We start from the raw sequence: 6000 nt of genomic DNA, 5'->3' as shown, positions 1-6000 counted from the left end.
GAGGTCATCCACTCTCCTGTAATTGTTTATTAGTGAGGAGGAGTGTTCCATTGTACGGACACGACACTATTGCTGTATGGGGCACCAGTTAATGGCCATTTGTGTTGTTCTCAGGTTTAGGTGATAAAGCTGCTGGCTATTTCTCTTGGGGAATGTCAGTCTAAGAATGACATTGTTGGGTCATGGAGGATAGCATATGTTTAACTACATGAGGATATGTCCAGCTCTCTTCCAAAGTGGCTGAACTATTTCACATTCCCACCAGCTGGGTATGACAGTTCCAGGTGCTACACACACACACCCTGCTGGTTCTATTCCTCTGGAGAACCCTGAGTAATGCACTGTATTTATTGTTTTTCATATGAAGTGGCAAGCACCTGATTATTCGCATGACATTGGCTTTTATTCCCTTCACAAAGATTTTGAATTTTGTCAATAATACCCTGGGTCACCGTGGGCATGGTACCCACCATCAGTGAGTGTGTCCAAAAAACATTGTTGAGAACACTGTCCTTCACACCCAGAATGGAGGTGGAGAAGCATGGAAGCTCCAACAGGTCCGGCCACAAGCAACACACAAAGAGAAATTCAATTCACGCGTGTCTCCCTCCTGGGTACCGGGACAAGGATATGGAGGGCACCCTGATTTGGACAAGTTTAGATGAGGTCAGACTGGAGTAGGGTGGTCTCTAATCTAATGACTGGTGCCCTTATATGAAGACACAGAGGAGACACAGGAAGAAAGCCCTGTGAATACAGGAGTGAAGGTTGGAGTGATGCAGCCATAAGCCAAGGAGTGCTGGCTCCCACAGAAGCTGAAGGAGGCAGGAAGGATTCTCACCCAGAACCCAGGGCCCTGCCAACACTGGGATTCTGGACTTCTGCCTCTAGAACTGGAAGAGAATAAAGTTCTGTTGTTTAATGCCCCAGCCTGTGATACTAGAGAAATGAGTACAGGTAAAATGGCATAGAACAAGAATTTGTATTATAGTATAACTGTCTTGGTGGCCACTTAGATTTTTTGGCACCTGAGCCCAAGATGGGCCACTCACTTTCTAGGTCAGTAAAGGGCAACGAAAGCAGTGAGGGCCACCTTCTTGTAGCATTGGGAGAGGATTTTACTTTTATTACAGAATTCTGGTGTGCTAACTTCAATCCCAGGGAAAGAGCCCAGTGCTTACTTTTAGAATAATGGTTCCCCTGCTGATAACAGTGGCAATACTATCCTGATAAGAATGACATCATGATGAAATGGGCTCCAACCCATTGACTGAAAGGGGCCGCATGCTAACCTGACAAGCTCAGGGGAGGCCTGCATGGCAGTCTTGCAAACTCAGTGACCTAACGTAACCACAAAGGATGGTCTGAAATTAAACTTTGACTAAAAGCAGTTATGGTGGGTAGGTACATTCTAGGCCGGTATCTTCACTGGCAAGGTCAACCTTTACCTTAACTGAGCCTGTCTGTCTTTTTGCATCTATAATAACATAACCTTGAAATGTCTAAGTAACTTGTAACTTCCCTTTTTCTGGACCCCTTGGGGCACAACCTAATGTGCTGGGCGCCAGGGCAAATACCACAAATTCCTTCATTATTATCATGTTAATTGTTCCTGCACCCACCTAAGTATGTGTCTATCACTTTTTATCCAATCCCAGGGGTTCTCCCTCCTCCCGCCTTCCCCCTCCCCCCCACTTTGCTTTCTCCCGGCCTCTCCAGTCTATCACCAATGGATTTCATGTAACCCACCTATGTCCCTTCCTTTGATTGCAATGTATAAATATAGATGTAACCCGCCATTCTCCGGAGCATTATCTCAATTCATTGAGGCTCTGCTTCCCGTCATATGTGGACAGTTTGGCTCAAATAAACTCACAAAAATTATTTACAGATTTGAATGTTTTTATTTTGGCAAAGGGGAACTGAATCTGAAAAGGAAATCCGATTTCGGAGGGATGGCCAAGCATGTTTTCCACCCTTACCTCCCCAGCATGTACTCCAAACATGTCATTTTTTAAATTTACTTGATTTTTATAAGTCAGAAATTCTTGGGAATATTTCCACCATTATTTGAAAATTCTAGACTTCTTATAGCAAATGATATGCCATCAAGTTCAGAATTAAATATGTAGACTTGGTCAAAGCTCAGATGACATCGGAGTTCTTGGCCATGGGTCAGCACCACCTGTCACTTTTCAAAGTGTGGGAACATTGACAATAATTTGCCAACCTTTTGAAAAAAAAAAAAAAGCATAAAAGGAACAGGCTATTTTGAGCTAGTAATTTCACAGATATTACGGAACCAGACAGTGCACCAAATCAACTGAGTCACATGGTGGGTGGAACCAGGTTGGGGGATGGGGGGTAGGGGGCTGCTCAGTAATGGAGAAAGCAGATTAAGTCATTTGACCCAGTTTTTAGGATAGTGCTCCGTAAGCAAACTTCAAGTTCTCGAATGTTTTATCCAGTCGAGTTCTAAAATCATTATTTTAATATAAATTTGGGGGGAAATATTGATGTTTAAATGTGTCAAGTTTAACAGCAGAAAATATGCCAAATCCTCACATAAACCTTGGAGCTGATTAAGTAACAGAAAGTCCTCTTAAAATGAGATCTGAATGCATGTTCATTTCTTTTTTCAGTAGGTGACTCATGATCTGGATGAGGACAACGGGTTCTTACTAAAAGAGATGGGGTAATGCTCTAAAGTCGACAAAATTTAAAAAAAAAAAAAAAGGAAAAGAAAAAAAAAAACAGTCACCTCTCTGGTCTTTTAAGAATAGTTTCAGGATCAGATAAATTTAGTCAGCATTTTGAGCCATCTCTTGTTATGTGCACAAAACCACATGAGGCTTGAGGTCCACATGGGACAAGTGTGCTCAGCTCTTCTGAAATGTCGTGATAAGAAAAAACACATTTTGCTTGGGGGGGGGGGGGGGACAGCTGCTTGGAAAGGGCTGCCCACACCAAGGCTCTGTGGTGAGTTCATCACTTTCTCCCACAATCTGGTGTTTCGGTCTAGAAATCCAGGACGACTGTGGTCAGCTCCCTCTTGCCTGTCCTGGCACCAGCACAGCCTATGTCAGGGACCAAGCTGGATCCCCTGGTCTGTGGCCATTGCACTGATGGACTCCAGAGCTCCCTGGATGGCACTGGGTGGACTGAGGTTGGCATGGCCACCAGGCCACAGAACCTCCTCCCCTCGTGTCTCAGTCCTGAGCACACACAGGTCTCGTATTGACCACTTGGACGATGGTTCACGTCTGTTTCCCTGGAGAGAATGGCAATCCCTTGAGGGCAGTACTCATTTTCCGTCACAAAGCCTAGGCCAGGGAGTGGCCAACCTTTTTGTGAGTGTGCGCCAAAACCAGCAAAATCTCTGACTCAAAATTCTTCTGCGTACCAACCCTAATTTTTTGAGAACATGTTACACCTACTTGATAGCTCTTAAGGTGTACGTATGTGAAGAACCTTGAAGAAATAATAAAATTCATTCGAGCGACAAAAACACAGTATATGATGATGAAAAATACATTTATTTTTTAATGTATACATGTACACCGATAGTCCGACAAAAAACTTTATGACTCCGTTTGATATTATCAGCTGCTGCATCACTGATGACGGAGAGTTTACATCAGGTTTATATTTCGTGACCTTCAGAGATATGCACGAGCTACTACTTTCATCCATCAGGCTACTCCTATTACGAGACTTAATAAAATTCATCACTGAGAACAAAGATTCACAAGCGTATGTGGATGAAACCAAAACACTGGTCGGATCTAGGAAGGGAGGGAGAGTTAAGGCAGAGGCATAGAAATTGCTCTTCCCCTCTCTCGTCAATCCATGTGTATGGTCTTTAAGATAACTTGTTATGTAAAATTATTTATTTATCTAAGATGCACCTACACTGAATTTATCTGAAAAATAAAAAAATCAATATTAAGAAAAAAATGTAAATGGAAGATTATAAGAGAGGGTTTTGAGTGCCAGCAAAAGTTACTGGTGTGCCATGTTCGGCACGCGTGCCAGGGGTTGTCCACCCCTGGTATAGGCCATATCAGGTACATAAATCATAAGGTTGAATGGGCAAGAAACAGACCTGGACCTAATCCCACACACCTGACTCTTTTTTAAAAAAATTATTTTAAAGAATCCTAGGATCCTTATATTCTTTTTCTTTTTTACTGATTTTAGAGAGAAAGGGAGAAAGCTAGAAACATCAGTGATGAGAGGGAATCATTAATCAGCTGCCTCCCGCATGCCTCACACTGGGGATCGAGCCAAAACCCGACCATCACTGAACCCCGGGCATGTACCCTGACCGGGAATCAAACCGTGACCTCCTGGTTCAGAGGTCGACGCTCAACCACTGAGCACACTGAAAGGGCCACACCTCACTCTTTGTAGTAGCTCATCTGCAACTCAGTCACCGGACAGGCTGTGGGGTATGAATCCTCTGCTTCTGGCTTCCTTCTAGCTAATCCCCATCTGCACATGCCTGCTCCCTTCCCAAAGCTTCTACCCAGAGCTCTGTGCTCCGGGTTCCCCCCTTCCGATTAGGAGGGAGAAAAGACAAAGGGGTGACCAGGGAGCAAATGCCACCCAACACATCGGAAATACTTCCAGAGCAGCTTATTTAAAAGGTCATGGATTTCGCTGCCAGACCTGGTTCCAATCCCCGTTCTCCACCTCCTAGCCTTAATGAGCCTCACTTTTCTGATACGTGAAATGGGATTTATTATTCCTCAAGAGTATAGTGGCTGTGTGGATCGAATCACAGTTGAGGGCAGATGCTTGTTCATCAGTAGCTGTCAATCTGCACCCCATCTCTCAGCCTTGGGAAGGTGGGATCTGTCTTTCTTTACACAAGAAATCCCATGGTGCACATTTTAAAGAAATTGTATTCCTCACCTCCTTTCATGATAGCAACTTATGGATTATTACAGAAGCAACCCCATCTAAGCCCATAGTCCTATTTACAGTCCAGAATCAAATTCCCAGAATTACTCCTGCTGTTACAAACATACACGCTTGCATACACACACAAGAGTCCTCCAATCTTGCTCAAGGCAAAGGGATGCTAGAAACTGGTATGGAGGTGTTGATGCAATTCAGTTACTCTCAGTCTGAACTGGAGGACTTTGAAGTGTCCTTGATCTTAAAGGACCAAGGTAGGGAGCAGAGACAGCAAGAGGCAATCCGGCCCTTCTAAGAAAGGGAAGCACACAGCAGGCCAGTGCTTCTGGCTGGGGAGGCACTCATCTTAGTATCCCTCTTCCTTTTTACGGTAACGTATAAAGACAGTCCCAGTGGGACTGACCCTTAGCCCGACCCAATACCAACCATGCTGAAGACAGAGCCATGGGCCCTTCAGGTCCAGCCTGATTGAGCATTTCATAATTGAGCATTGTGTTCACAATAAAGGTGACAGTCCTAAACCTTGCACACGGCAATCTAGCATGTCACACTCTCCAGTCCAGTTCCCATGTCACACTCTCCAGTCCAGTTCCTCTCTCTCTCTCTCTCACTCTCTCATTCTCTCTTTTATCATACGCCTTCCCTCACTGCTAACATGCACACAGGAAACCTGTCTCACCTGTAGTGGGTTGAATATTCACTTCCAAAGATACCAGGACCTAATCCCTGGAACCTAACATACAAGGGTATGAAAAAGGGGTCTTTGCAGATGTGATTAAGTTACAGATTTCGAGATGGGGAGATTATCTTTGATTTGGGGGGGTGGGGGCGGGGGGGCTAAATGCCATCCCAAAAGTCCTTATAACAGAGACAGAAGGAAGAGATGGCACTCAGTGAGAAGGCAACGTGACCACAGAGGCAGAAGTTGGAGTGATGTGGCCACAAGCTAAGCACTGCTGGCAGCCACTAGAATCTGGAAGAGGCAGGGATGGCTTGTCCCCTCGAGCCTCCAGCAGGAGGGGGTCCTCCAGCAGCTTGATTCCAGCCCAGTGATACTGATGCTGGGCCTCTGGCCGT

The sequence above is a fragment of the Myotis nattereri genome (genome assembly GCF_964212035.1).
Source record: "Myotis nattereri genome assembly, chromosome: 3".
Lineage (NCBI taxonomy): Eukaryota > Metazoa > Chordata > Mammalia > Chiroptera > Vespertilionidae > Myotis > Myotis nattereri.
Note: the sequence above shows the minus strand (reverse complement) of the source record.